The sequence below is a fragment of the Podarcis pityusensis genome (assembly GCF_964106645.2).
Source record: "Podarcis pityusensis genome assembly, chromosome: 2".
Lineage (NCBI taxonomy): Eukaryota > Metazoa > Chordata > Lepidosauria > Squamata > Lacertidae > Podarcis > Podarcis pityusensis.
In genome coordinates, this window is record NC_138029.1 from 62,294,786 (window position 1) to 62,309,948 (window position 15,163).

The window sequence follows — 15,163 nt, forward strand, 5'->3', positions numbered from 1 at the left end:
CCAGAGTCTTGTTCTTGGCAAGGCAGCGCAAGTCCTAGTGGGGCCCTCAGCCACCTTAGCCTTCTGAGGCCTGGGGCAAGGGAACCTGGATGCTCCCCCTTCATGGGCCTGATGCAACCATCCCAGACTAATCTGCTGGGTATAGCGAAGATTCAGACATGTGGATTCACTGTGGATTGCTAAAGATTTCAGAGTAAATAATTTGTTATGAGACCAAAACCAAATCAGATAGAATGTAATTACTTATTTGAAAACTACATATAATTTCATACTGTGGTACGCTAGCTAAAGAATGTTTTGGGGATTCCCCCCCCCCCCACTAGGGCCAAAGTTCTTCTGAAATTAGCTGGAAGTGGAACTAAAATGGGATTTCCACATGACACTAAATATAACACTATGTGCCTCACAACACTCCTGCAATACTTGCAGGATCTTAAATATGCATACTCAAAAGTATGGTAAGTTTCATTTAGTTCAGTCAGCAAAGATTCCTGCCCCCCACCCTAGCTTCATTTTAAAGAGGCTTCTCTGATTTTTGTTGTTGTTTAGTCGTTTAGTCGTGTCCGACTCTTCGTGACCCCATGGACCAGAGCACGCCAGGCACTCCTGTTTTCCACTGCCTCCCACAGTTTGGTCAAACTCATGCTGGTAGCTTCAAGAACACTGTCCAACCATCTCGTCCTCTGCCGTCCCCTTCTCCTTGTGCCCTCCATCTTTCCCAACATCAGGGTCTTTTCCAGGGAGTCTTCTCTTCTCATGAGGTGGCCAAAGTATTGGAGCCTCAGCTTCACGATCTGTCTTTCCAGTGAGCACTCAGGGCTGATTTCCTTCAGAATGGATAGGTTTGATCTTCTTGCAGTCCATGGGACTCTCAAGAGTCTCCTCAAGCACCATAATTCAAAAGCATCAATTCTTCGGCGATCAGCCTTCTTTATGGTCCAGCTCTCACTTCCATACATCACTACTGGGAAAGCCATAGCTTTAACTATACGGACCTTTGTTGGCAAGGTGATGTCTCTGCTTTTTAAGATGCTTCTCTGATACTGGCCCTTTAATTAGTGTATATCTGCTTACTGTCAGCAGGAGGAAACATAGATCTTACTTGGTTACCTGAATTAAGCTGCCATGTCATTTCCAAATTATTCTTACCATTTCGCATAACAGAACAAGCGGATCTGTGAACACAGATAATGTAATGTGCCACAGAATGACAGGGTTAGGACTGAGATGCAACCTGCCAGCGCTATGTTACAGCTAAGAAAGACGTATAGCAGCTCAGACTCAGATTTATTTCCCTGTGGACTGAACAAAATAACTAATTTTTTAAAAGGGGGATCTACGACAAAATGTTGCAAGATGGAGTGCTCCGTTTTGGGTTCCAGCCAGCCGTGCCCTCTCGCATGATACTCCCTTGCGTTCCATCTCCCACCCAGTTCCCCAAGCAGTCAACACTCTGTAGCCAGGGCATACTCAGTCCTCACTGGGCTGTTTCGGGAGTCTCACTTTATGTTTTCCCCCATATAGTTTCTTTTCATTATTATTTCTGCAAACTTTGAGGTTCCTCCAAGCCTGCTGACACCACCTTCTGGTCCAAGGTCAGTGCTGTGTGGACTAAGATGAGGACGCTCGCTCATCTTTCTCAAAACCTCGGAAATAGAGGGGATGCTGAACATTCAGTGTTTTACATGACAACTTTAATATGGAAAGCCAAGGTGACTCTAATAAGACAGTTGCGCACAACGAAAGGCAAAAGGATCTTTTTGAGCAGAAATCAGGCCCTGCTAATTATACTGAGGGACAGACAAAGAACTTTCCAGTCCTAAAAATGCCATACAAATAGGCAGAAATGGTTCTGATGTTTGAGTGGTGTTATGTGATTTCTAACCTGCAAGAAGAGAGAGAGAGAACACTCTATCAAGAAATGGAAATAAACAGGGGAGCAGAAATGTCACAACCATCAAACGATTTCCCAACTCTGCTTTTGTTACTACAAATTGATTTCAATAGATGAGAGCTGACATGTAACCATTTTTCAGTATTGTATTTAGCAATAATGCTGTGATTTTTAATTAATGTGTTCAGGGCAATATTTTTCCAAATGAAGGATGATGAATAATATGCATTTGTAAAATGTTGTTGTTGTTTTAAAAACTGTTCCATACAATTTTGAACGTTACTGAGTAACTGCTGGATCGACAGGCCTACAAAACCTGCACTTGAGAGGCAGGAAAGAAGTGTCAAGTGCATATTTAGTGAGAGTTTGTTTAAATTAAGGAGCAGTCCTCTTGAATCAGAAACGGCGCTGACTGGAAACATACCATAAAAGACACCTCTGATGGAATAAGCTTCAGAGCACTTTGGTGCACAATTCTAAGCATGTAGAACTAAATGCCACTGAGTGCAATGGTGCTTCCCCCCAGGTAAATGAGAATAGGATGGCTCCTGAAGCAGATCTGCCCCAACACCTCTAGCGCTTTAGCTACTGATGTACTCTAAGTGCTGCATATTTATATGACCCACTCTGTCTACCTTGAGGGTTCTTTTCCGCAAAGCAATCTCATACCACAGTGGTGGTATGAAATGCAACGGTACTGGCAGTACTAGATGTTCCGAATCAGTGTTCAGTCACTTGAAAATCATGCATCCAATGCTGTTTGTTTATTGTTTGTTGTGTTTCAGCCATCATGGTCATAACCACTGGGGGGAAAATACACCCTATACAGTGGTACCTTGGGTTACAGACGCTTCAGGTTACAGACTTAGCTAACCCAGAAATAGTACCTCAGGTTAAGAACTTTGCTTCAGGATGAGAATAGAAATTGTGTGGCGGCAGGAGGCCCCATTAGCTAAAGTGGTGCTTCAGGTTAAGAACAGTTTCAGGTTAAGAACGGACCTCCGGAACGAATTAAGTTCTTAACCTGAGGTACCACGGTACATAGAACTTTAAAACACATTATGGCATCCACTTCTGAAATCAGGAAGTTTGCTTTCCACATTTAATAAAAATGAGGATGCCTTATTTGTATTCTGGTGTCCAAGTTTTTCAAAGCACCTGTCCCACATTTCTGTGCACTAAGTAGATTAAATAATAATAATAATTAGAAGTCAGGATATCGAAGGATTCTGGCTAAAAACATGGTGTGGCACAAGATGTGGAAAAGCCCTGGGGGGAAATGATTTTACTGAGGAATAGGTTACCATCTACCACCCACAAGCAATTTATTTTATACACTATAAGCTGCAATCCAAGTGTAGACACAGAGTGTTGTATAATAAGCACAATGCAGAAATAGGTGATTCAGTTTAAGTAGCCTAGCAAGAAGGAAACTGAAGCTTAATCTAGACATGACAGAGATGTTGACGGTAAATCAGGACCCAAAAGTTAGGAGAGTGAGACTTAATTGTGCTGCTCCCCTGGAAGGAGATCTCTAGGCTGGGAGTGGTTTTTGACCCTGCTTTACTTTACTGCATATTTGGGGAACCTTTGGCCCTCCAGATGTTGCTGAACTACAACTCTCTTGATCCCTGGTCATTGGCTGTGTTTGCTAGGCCTGATGGGAATTGTAGTTCAGTAACATCTGGAGGACCAAAGGTTCCCCACACCTGCTCTACTGCTTAATGAACAGAACTCAGCATTGGCTAGGAGTGCCTTTTTAAACTCTGGCTGCTGGAAGGCTAACTGTAGCCCCTCCTGTGCAAGAAATACATGGCCTGTCACTGCCTTAGTAACTTCCCATTTAATTACAGTACACCCTGAAATGTGTTCTGCAAAGGCAGAATTTGGCGGCTTACCGTCCAAGAAGGAACGAGACACTTCCCTGTAATAAAATGGCATGTTAGTGGCTACTAGTCATGATGGTTGTGTCCTACTGATAATCAGAGGCAGTAGACCTCTAAATGCCAGTTACTGGGAATCACAAGTAGGGTGCATGTTCTTGTGTTCAAGTCCTGCTATCTGGTTGGCCATTGTGAGCGCAGGATGCTGAACTAGAAGGGACTTTGGTAAGATGCAGCAGGCTCTTCTTAATTTCTTATGAACCACAGGGAACATTCACTTCCAGTTTTAGCCTCAAGTACATTGGGTGACTGTCTGCTTTCCAATTCAAGGTGTCAGTGCTTTACTTTCAAAGGTCTGGATTTAGCAACCCGTAGAGAACTTCATGGCCCATGCATACCACAGTGCTCTCAACATAGTCTTTGTAGCTCCTTTTCTTTCCTTCAAAATGGGGACAGTGGATCCTCCCCAAAGTCAGTAAAATAGGGTGGGCAACAGCTACAGATGACAGGGAACAACCACCGTCCTCCTTCTTATCACTTTTAAGCCCCTCTCCACCTGGAGTACATTCTCAATTGTCAGAAGTGACCCAGAGTTGCTACTTACTGTTCTAAAATAAACCTCAAGAATTTGAGTTGCCTATTATGGCCATGGAATAAGAATATGATATTGGTAAGATAGCCAGCATTCAGCACTGATTGACAACTGGCCAGACCACAACAAGCAAACAAAATCACCTGTAAGCAGTCACCTGCTAAGACTGGGGTGGGAAACCCCTGGCCATTTCATGAGGCCCTTGGGATCCCCTCCTACCTATCAGCTGTTCTGCAGTGAGCAGCTGAGTGGGAAACGACATTGATGCTGTGCATATTGTGCAACTGCAGCTCCTTTCTCTGCAAGGATCTGCTGCAAGATAAAAGTAGAGGGGGAAATGTCTCAGAAGGGAGACAGACATCTGATCCTTCCAAATGTGCATAAAAGAGAGCCCCTGCATTTTGTATTTGCATGCATGTCATTTTTGGGAGGGTATTGTATTTTGAAGTTTGAGGCTTTGAATAGCTGTCAGGCAGGGCCTGCAGTTCAGCTGTGCATTGATGTTATCTGCATTCCTCTGCTAGGATTACTGAGCTCTTCTTACCTTTTGAATAGTCAGGCCAATAATGGGTGTAGGAGTGCTGTTGTTTAAATGAACTTCATTTTTTTAAAATGTTTATAGGGAAAATGGAATGTAAAATTCAAGTGGAGTTACTAAGACTTAAACATATGCCTTTGTTTCCATGGCTAATAGTTTTTGTGTGTGTATGTTGTATGTGTTAAGGATGTGTGTCTGTGTGTGGCTCTGGAATGCAGTCCCCAAAAGCTGTCTATCATGGTAGCATGTGCCTCCACCCAGAAAACATTCCCAATCATTGTGCTAATGCTTGCACATTAAAGGCACAACTACAGTAGCTGGCTGAAAGATTTGCCATGCTGCCCAAATAGGCAGCTGATATAATTAGGTCTTGTAAAGTGGTGCTGCTTGATGCATTAAGCGATAAGACCTACTGTAGAAATCCTTAGCCCGGCCACAGTGGGGAAGAAGCAAAAAGGATCCATCCCTGCTACAACAAGGATTGCTGAATTTATGATGAAACTCTGATTTATAGAATTGGCTTTTGCCTTTTCCTTCTGGAACAAGAGATACTCAACTCCTTTTATTTTTACAGTCATTACTCTGTAGCCTTTAGTAAAACCATGTTGTCTCGGAAAGTCTGCTTGAAATGTTTTTACAGTTCTGCATGGCTGCATTGAAGCTGCCAGCTTAAACAGCTATAAAAATCCAGCAATACATGTTCAGTTAATGGAAGATATTTTAAGGTTGAGTCCCTGAAAAGGACTATTAACTTTATCAGCGAGCCAATAGGCAGAAACACACCTATAGCAGAACAGAATACAATAAGCAGGACACAACTGTGGCTCAGATGATGCCATGAAATCTAGACTTTCTTTGATTCTGCCCAGCACCACATCCAAGAGTGTTTCCTGAGCCAGAATCATAAGGCAACATTTCTGTGCCAACCCCATTGTAGCAGCCTGCAGTTACTGCTCATTTCTTTAAAACACACTCACCCACGGGACACCACTGATTTAGGTGTGATGAAAGACGCCTAAAACACTTTTAGGAATCAGGCTAAAAGGCTTAGTCAGTCACTGCAGAATAGTATCATTTTCATTCAGTTAATCATTGCTGAAACCAACTATATTCTGCTTAACTAATAGTTAAATTAGGGGTTGCTTATCCAAAGAAGCAAGAGCTCCCGATTAAGCAATAATCTAGAGCAGGGACATCCAACTCCCAAGAGACTGTGATCTACTTCCGGGGGACGGGCAGTGATCTACCCATTTTGGGGGTGGGGTTCAGAGTTGCTAAGCTTTTTTTAGGGGCGCAGCTCAAAGTTGTTGAGCTTTCTTTTTTTAGGGTAGAAAATCAAAGTTGTTGAGGTTTTTTGGACAGTAAGTGTGAAGAACTGCAATAAATCGCTCACTAAAAACACAGTTGCGAACAGGGGAACGCAGCGCTACAGCAGACAACAAAGGAACACCCATTAAACGTGACGCAGGGAAAGACAGATGGGGGCAGAGACATGATTCTAAACAATGCGAGCAGAAAGGATCCTGCAATTGACCAAGGTCATCTGGGGATCGACCTGTCGATCGCGGTCGACCAGTTAAGACACCCCTGTTCTAGAGCATATTGTAGGTTGAGGGGCCTGTGGCTGCGACAGGGATAAATTTACAACATTCCTATAGTTTATTCTGTTAACAGTGTAGGTTAGATGTGGGGCTGAGGTTGATTTGGATTTTCAGCCAAAAATCTTCCTGATAAAATGTACAGTGGAACCTCGGGTTGCGAACGTGATCTGTGTGGGAGGCACGTTCAACCCGCAGTGCTGCATCTGCACATGTGTGGGTCGCAATTTGGCGCTTCTGCGCAAAGCATGATTTTTGTGATTCTGCGCATGCGCGAGCGCCAAAACTTGGAAGTAACCTGTTCCGGTACTTCCAGGTTTGGCGTGGTGCGCAACCAAAATCATGTAACCTGAAGTGTCTGTAACCCAAGGTACCACTGTACTGTACCTCGGGGTAGACTTGGAAAGGTCAATCTACTTAAATTATTTTCTTAGACTTCCTCCCAATCTAAATCCAGCATTCAAATGCAGGAAGAAGCTTTGTGCTCCATGAACATACTTGCATCTTCTCTGCATGTTTCTGGCTGCTCATGCTTCTGGCCCATCACAGCTATGCTAAAATTCTGGATTTCTGCAAGTCATCCATAGAATCACTTTCATCTCAGGAAAGAAGTGTCTCTTTAAGTTTACTGTTTATTTTATATTTTGAATGATTTACAGAGCTGTTTTTTTTATTGATAATTTAAATGTTTTATTCACATATTAAAAAACACACACACATTAGAGCAGGTTATAATTAGGTAGTGTACACATTTTATGAAATAAATAGAAGAACCCAGAAGCTCCATTTATAGATAATGGGGTGAGCTGACTTAGAATATTTTCCTATATGCTGTTGCCTTCAACAGTCCATAAATCCTGGAAGCTGTCCTTCTCAGGCTAACTTGCGGGGGGGGGGGTTAATCTCATACCTTCTCTGTTAATATTTCTGTGTACTGAAGGAGACCCTCAGGTATGTAGAACCACTACTGTATTTTTATAATACCCTGTTTTGCTTAAGAACAGATGCTTGACCAACAGAGTTTACCATTAGAAAGAATAAGACAGGTGCTCCTGTTCTGGGTCCCGGAACAGCCCTTCTACAGTACCGCATACTGGAAGTTGAAAGGGACACAAATAGGGCAACTAATTTCTTCACGCTGTCACCACGACCCTGTTCCTGTTTTCTTTTTACTGACAAGCAATCTTTCATGCAGACGCCTCCCTCTTGCTTCTTAGCGGCCTTGTTTTGGCTCTAATCCTGGTGGGAGGGTCCAATGATTATCTTCCTTGTATTCTGTAGCTGACAACAACTTTTACTATAGAATCTCTGAATTTTCATATCCCAATAAACACTGTTTTCAAGTTCTATTACAAGTGCAGGACAAGTCTAAGCATGTTTAACTGGAAGTGTACTTTACTGAATTCAACAGGAATTACTCCCTTGTAATTGTGCTTAGAACTACATTTTTAAAAAAACCTACAGTTTTGAAGTGTATTGTTGTGACTGGAGCGACATTCTGAGGTTAGATAAATTTTTCGGTAAAATGTTCATTTTTTTCCAGGTTAACATTTAGAGTGATACATTGGGATGGGGGGGGGGGGAGTAGATGCATAATATTGAGCAACATGATCAAACTTAACACGGTACAGTTGCTGGGTAAGACATACTAAATGAAAGAACCTCACATTACATTCTTAGATCCCATTAAACATCCAGACGAGAAAGCTAATCCTGTCACTAACCATCTGCTCAAAATGCCTTCTTAGGGTATTGATGACAGCTATATGCAGCAAAACAAATTCAAGTGTATGAATGAGCAAAGGTATACTTGGCATGCTTGCATTACACTATCTGCAACACACACCATCCCCAACATGCCTTTGTGCTGCTTCTTAACGCACAGGGTTCCAGCTAGGGAATGCTTTATTGAAGTAAAACCACTTTCCAAACTGAATAAAATGTATAACCTGTAAGATGTTAAATAAACCTATTTGTGGGATTGCAGATTCATGCTGAGCCCTCTATGTACAACTATTTCCTTGGAAAATGTAAAGAATAAAGTCACCGGAAGCTCTGATAATAATGAATTTGTTTTATGCATCAAGGAGTTCAAAAAGGTTTCGCTAAAATGGCTGAGTCCCATATGTAAACAAAAGTAAGTGAGCTGCTCGGAAATACTTTAAAAAATTATCTTTTTAACTGGGGACTGAATACCATTTGGGATAGATCCCAATAACTAGCTTATGAAATAACATTCTACAAGCTAGCATGATCCACATTCCAAATGGTATTCCAATCCACAGTAAAATCTGAACTTCTTTTCCAAAATATTTCCATTTCTTCTTCTATAGCTGTTCTGCTTTGAATAATGTTCATGTCTTTTAAGACTAATCCCTGAACATTTACAACAATTAAATTGTTAATAATTGATTTCATATGTCATGTGTTTGGCTTTAAAATAGCTCAGCTAAATGAATAACTGAACATGCAATGACTATTAACATCAAACTTCTCTCTTCTGTATTATAATGTTAATTTTTATATTTCACCAGTCAAGTAACTGATTCTAACTTTAAAATATCCTAATCGGGATGGTGTGAAGAATATGTTAAAGTTTCTGGGGTTGGTCACTCAGCATTGGGGAATCCCATCTGCTCCCAATAAAACTGTTCAGAGCTTGTCCTCTGATAACTCTACTATATATGACCTCACACTCTCCAAGAGTTCCTATACTTCGAAATCCCTACCTTGTATCTTAACCAAATACAGTGGTACCTCGGGTTAAGAACTTAATTCGTTCTGGAGGTCTGTTCTTAACCTGAAACTGTTCTTAACCTGAAGCACCACTTTAGCTAACGTGGCCTCCCACTGCCACCGTGCGATTTCTGTTCTCATCCTGAAGCAAAGTTCTTAACCCGAGGTACTATTTCTGGGTTAGCGGAGTCTGTAACCTGAAGCGTATGTAACCCGAGGTACCACTGTAGTATTTTTCCCATTAGTGCCACTCCTCAAACCATGCAGAGACCTTCAAACCTTGCACTCACCACCCAGATACCCCTACCACTCAACTTGATTAATTCCTTCTTTCAGATCTTCAACAAATAATCTATACCAAATTCCTGTTTTCTGCAACCTTACCCAAACCAATCCACTCCCTCAATTTCCCTCTCCAGTTTACACCAAAGCCCATTAACAAAGTATTTCACGTTAGTCAGATCCTACGCATATCTTACCAATAATTAACGATCTTGTACTAATGGGATTGTTGTGGACCCAGCAGCTTTTTGAAATAGTTATTAAACTTTTTTAAAAAGCAAACTTGAGCCACTTAATATTCCAATGTACCATATTTTCAACGGTTAAGATCAGCTGTTCTTTGATTCCATTTCCCTTAAAAAAATTTTTTTTCAAAGTTACCGTTTACTCAAATTGTCAGAGGTCCAATTTATCCCTACTGAAAAGATGAGAAAGTGAAACTATCAAATAACCTAAGATGACTGCAGTCTGTTCCAGCAACTTCTCAAAATGAGGTATGGAAAAATTCATTTTTGCCTGTATCATAAATTTCTTACACTACTTTTAAAGCAATTGAATGTGGGTTTTTTGCACATTTATTTACCATGAGTGTGGTATTTCATTTAGGCTTTTTCTTTGTTTCTGTCTTGTTCACTTTTGTTAGCAGCCCTTCATCTATGCATCATGTTTTCTCTTCCTGGTAGCCCAGTGAAGAATTTGTTAACACTGTGAGGTCCAACAAAGATTGCAGCTATCAGGATTTCACCCTGAAAAAAGTAAACATAGAGTACAGGAGACTCTCAGCTTCAGAAAATCACCTTCCAAGTTGTGGAGGGAGAGCAGAACAATGACAGGGGTGAAACTAGCAGCCTCAGCCTCATAGCTCCCCCACCAGCAATGTGTTTCCTAAATTTAAGGCTTGGTTAGGATTGCCATGTGAGACATTTTAAACAAGGGCAAGTATCTTCTCAACAACCCTTTTGAATGGTAATCTTCAGAGATAAAGATCAACCTTTCAATATAAGAACTGAGAACCAGGGGGAAGAAGTTAGTATTTATTAACCAATATGAAGTAAAGGCCTCAATTTTGGGTTTGTTTTTACAAGCCGTCAACTTTTTACCGCATCAACACAACCAGAACAACAGAATCAGGTAGCACCGTTGAGTCCAACCAATTTATGATAGCATCATCTTTTGGCTGCCACCCTGGAATTCCAAACAGGAGGTTACCGCTTTTCTCCTTCTCACCACGGAGGGCTGACCTGCGCGCCTTTGGAGCAGGAATTCAACAGATGGGTCCGCAGTGGCGGGATAATCATAATCAAACCGATACTGGCTGCACGTCGTTAATGCCCCAATCGCTCGCATGCACACACTGCAAAATTAAGACGGCGCTGTTAATCCTTGCCCAGAAGGTGGCAGGCATCCCGAGCCCCTTCGCTTTTGCCCTTCAACCCTCCCGCCATTCACTCCACTTCGACCCCTTCCTACCTCCGGGTACCCCGAGCCTGACTGCGCGCAACCCCCCCCCCAACTTCAGCAACGCTCCCTCCCATGGACGGTTTTGCAGGCCGCTCCTACTCCGAGGCAAGTCCCAGCGACTTCCTTCCGAGAAAGTGCACTTCTTGCAGCCGGGTCCCAGGCACAAGCTGGGCGGGCGAAACCCCGACGGATGCCGGCCTGAGGCGCGCCTAACTCTGCCCCGCCGCAGGGTCGAGGCCTAGCCCTCCTCCAACTGCCCTGCTCCCCGTTTCCTCCGAGGTAAGTGGGTCCAGTGGAGCTGCCTCCCGCCGCGCGCGGACTGGGCGCCCCGGGAAGGCGCAGCGGCGCCCGGCCGCCCCTCTCCGCCTGCGCTCGCTCCTCGGCCGGGCCAGCGGAGCACCGCCCGCCCAGCGCCCGCCACCCAATCGCGCGTCCTGGCGGCGGGAGGAGGGGGCGGCCTCGGCGCCCGGAGCCTGTGAGCCGAGGCGATGTGGGCCGGGCCTAAGCGCTGCCTCTGCCGTCGTTGCTGCCGCTGCTGCCGCCGCCGCCATGATGCTTGTTTGCTTTCAATGAGTGTGAGAAGGAGGCGGAGGAGGAAGAGAAGGAGGAGGAGAAGGAGGAGGCGGGGGGAGCCCGTTCTCCCGTCCGGCCCGCGGCAGGAAACAAAGAGCCAGGCAGAGGCAGCGCAGAGACGGGGATGCTGCAGCTACAGGTACGGGGGCGGCGGCCGCGCCGACGGAAAAGGCGGCGGCGAGGAGGAGGAAGAGGGAGCGGGGGTCGAGGCGGCTCTTCCTCAACCGCCCCCCCACCCCGTCGAATGAATCTGTGGGGCGGGGGTGGCGGCAGCGGCGACCGCGGCCTGAGGAAAGCAGGTTTCTGACGGGAGGGGGGCGGTTAGAAGTGCCCCGGGTAATCAAAATGGGGGCGCGCGGGGGGGGGGGGACCGAAGGATTATTTTGGTGGGAGGCGCGGAGAGCGGCGGCGGCGGCGCATTCGAGGTCCTGTGGGACGCGGAGAGAGATGGCTGACTTTCCGGGGTGGGTGGGTGGGGGGTCGAGGAGATGTTTGTGGGTCGGTTTGTCGGGGGTGGGTCGTGTTGACAAGGTTAACGGGGGGGGGGCTGCTGACCAGAGAGGGGGAGCGGGGGTTGTGTTGGGGTCCTGTGAGGTTTGGGGGGTGGTTTGTCGGTGTTACTATTTTTATAATAATCCAGCCGGGGAGGGGAAGGGGAACGCGGCTCCTCTTCGGGGAAGGGGCGCGGAGGGAGACGGGCGAGGTAAATACGTCGCGAGATACGAAGCGGGGTCTCCGGGCCCTGCGCCTCCGGAGTGCGTGAAATGCATGGCTGGACGAGGACGGGGCGGGTGGGTGGTGGTGGTTGGGCGAGGGCTTTTGAAGGGAGCGTGTTGTACGGGGGGGGGGGGCGCCGGGGTAGCAAATAAAACTGTGTACGAGGCGGGTGAGGCGAGCGGCCTATTGCGCTGAAGGTGGTGGAGAGTGAGTGGTGGCGGCGGTGTTTTGAAACAAAACAAAACAAAAATTACTGGCGTGTGTGGTGGTGCTTTGGAGCTGGCACAGTTGATTTGGAGGGCATTATTGCTCTTCAGGAAACAAAAGGAGCCCTGTTGGGGTTGGCAGGGAGGAGGAGTTCTCCCGAGGAGAAAAAAGTTTTTGGTCTGGGAAAGTAGAGACGGGGGTTGGTGTTTTGCACTTGGAAGGGGCGGCTGAGCCTTCCTGGGAGCTGTGGGAAGGTTCTGGAGGAAGTGACGTGCTCAGTGCCTGTTGACAAGAGCTGTGGGGTGGTGGGAGTAGTGTGGGGGTAAGGGGGGGGCAGGGCTCATTTGCTTGAAGTGTCTAATAAGTGTGTTAGGATTCTGGTTTGTGGGGTTGGCGTGGCTCTATACAAATGCACCAAACTGCTATTTTTATTTTTATTTTTGCACTTAAAAGCAACTAAGATAAAAGTACAGGTGTAGTGGGGGGGAAGCTGGTTTAATAAAAACTGAAAGTGTAAACACTTCTGGAAATAAGCAGGAAGAAAGGAAAGCTTGCATTGCACAGCTGTTTTTCTTCTCCACACCTCAACAACCTCTTAAAATTAATTTAAATAGAACAGGCAGGTGTAAATTTAAAAACTATAGGTCCGTATTTGCCGTGGATAAATAAGCCTGGTTCTTGGGAACAAAACTTGCACTTCAGGATAAATTTAAGCTTGGTTACATTACCCTTGTATCTGAAAGGGCTAGCTTGCAATAAGAAGGCCACAATAGACAGCCTGTGTCTGAAATAGAAAGGAAAGAGCTTTAGCAGGAATGATTGACAGCTGTGCTGTCCAATGTAATGAGCTGGGGGCAGGAATACTGTTTATATGCAGGTAGCTTGGCTGGGCCTCAGTCTGTAGAACACACACATGTACCGTGGTACCTCAGTTTACGAACAGTCCTGTTTATGAACTATTTGGTTTACGAACTCTGCGAAACCGGAAGTAGTATTCTGGTTTGCAAACTTTACCTTGGTTTACGAACAGAAGCTGAATGGTGGAAGGGCACCAACGGTGGGAGGCCTCATTAGCGAAAGCACACTTCGGTTTAAGAACGGATTCGGTTTAAGAACAGACTTCCGGAAAGGTAAACCGAGGTACCACTGTAGGGGTAAACAGGATTAGAATGCATAGAATCATAGAATCATAGAGTTGGAAGAGACCACAAGGGCCATCAAGTCCAACCCCCTGCCAAGCAGGAACACCATCAGAGCACTCCTGACATATGGTTGTCAAGCCTCTGCTTAAAGACCTCCAAAGAAGGAGACTCCACCACACTCCTTGGCAGCAAATTCCACTGTCGAACAGCTCTTACTGTCAGGAAGTTCTCTTGGGGTTACCTACAACAGCAAATTTGTTCTATATGTTTTTGTGTAGATGGAGTATCTAATGAAGTGCTGTTTTAGGCCGCTAAGAAAGCAAAACTTCAGCAGGCTGTTCCTTATAAGGGTGAGATTCTAAGGGGTAGTATACAATTGTCAATTTGATCCAAAATATATGGTAGGAAAGATATTTTTATGTACAGGTTGCTTGTGAGTTCTGTGTTTTTAGTGGTAGATTTTTATGTTGAATTTTACTTTTGTATTGGTGAAGGGACATAACCCAAAAGTAAAAAATAAAACAATAATTAAAAAATGTAACAGCACCTGTTTTGGCTAACCATCTTTTACTAGTTGAATGATCTGGGAGGTTTTAAAATTTATTTAAGGTGAGTTTTTGTTTTGCGTTAAGCCTTTTAAATATCTGTAGTAAAAGACAAGGATTTTTAGGAAAACCTCATAAATTTTCACTATAACTTAAGATAGATAATGGAAATTCCATTATTCTCATATTCTATAATAGTAAAGATCTAACATTTATATGATTATGTTGTTGAGGTTTCCTGCAGAGATTTTTGAATTGTGCTGTATAAGCAGTTGGGGATTTCTACAGTGTCTGGTATGTCTCAGGGTTATTTTCTTATCTGGATTTTACCATATTGGTAACAGAGACTTAAAATTCAAAAGGATTAAGGAATATTTGTGGTAATTATTTGGTATGAATGTGAAGGTTGGCAAGTGTTGACTGGTAATTGTATTGTCTCTTGCATTTCTTTTCATCCTAGAGCAGGTCTCGTAATTGGGGATTTGTCAACATTTCCACTGGGGTAATTTTACAGAATTATCCACCCTGTGTTCTTCCTGCTGGTTCATCTGGACTCTGGAGTGTGCTGCTAGGAATGAAGTCTTCTCTGGGGGTTTATTCACAGTATTGCTGAAATAGAACCATTCACATATGGATTAATGCTTTATTCACTTTTCACTTGAAGCACTTGGATCAGTTCATTTTTCTTTATAAGGGAGATTGTCCTGTGTCATTTTGTAATGAAATCCTAAGTGTAGTCTTGACAAGTTCAGGCTATTTGTGTTTGAGTAATTAAGGAAGAACTTAAATATAAACATAAATGAAACCACAGTACTGCATGGGCAGGTAATTATTTTTGGTAATGTATATCTTTAGATGTACATATTGGCTTGTGTGGATTAATAAGGTGTATTTTTAGTAAGTATGTTGTAATGCTAGCCCATGCATTTCTCAAATTAGTTTTAAAAACCCACCCAGTGTATGACAGCTTTATTTTAAGAAAGAAGTTGCATTCT

At 44.0% G+C, this 15,163-nt stretch overlaps 1 protein-coding gene and 1 long non-coding RNA gene across 5 annotated transcripts in view; one reads left to right on the forward strand and one right to left on the reverse strand.

Moving 5' to 3' along the window:
- Positions 1-1,677: 1,677 nt before the first annotated feature.
- On the reverse strand, positions 1,678-11,369 carry LOC308471773. Of its 2 annotated transcripts, XR_013983148.1 has the most exons (3): positions 10,994-11,369; positions 10,107-10,877; positions 1,678-1,885 (listed from the first exon to the last, which is right to left on the reverse strand). It is a non-coding gene; the product is annotated as an uncharacterized lncRNA (long non-coding RNA). The 2 variants fall into 2 exon arrangements; XR_013983149.1 differs by lacking the exon at positions 10,994-11,369 and having other exon boundaries at positions 10,107-10,987.
- A 172-nt stretch (positions 11,370-11,541) lies between these two features.
- CNOT6 (CCR4-NOT transcription complex subunit 6) overlaps positions 11,542-15,163 on the forward strand; it is a 41,203-nt gene continuing 37,581 nt past the window's right edge. The window contains exon 1 of one of the 3 annotated variants that reach the window (XM_080996045.1): positions 11,542-11,696. The gene's annotated coding sequence lies outside the window, so the exon portion shown is untranslated. Of the gene's footprint in view, positions 11,697-11,833; positions 11,857-15,163 lie in introns of those variants that run through there. The other 2 variants (XM_080996046.1, XM_080996044.1) reach the window with 2 other exon arrangements.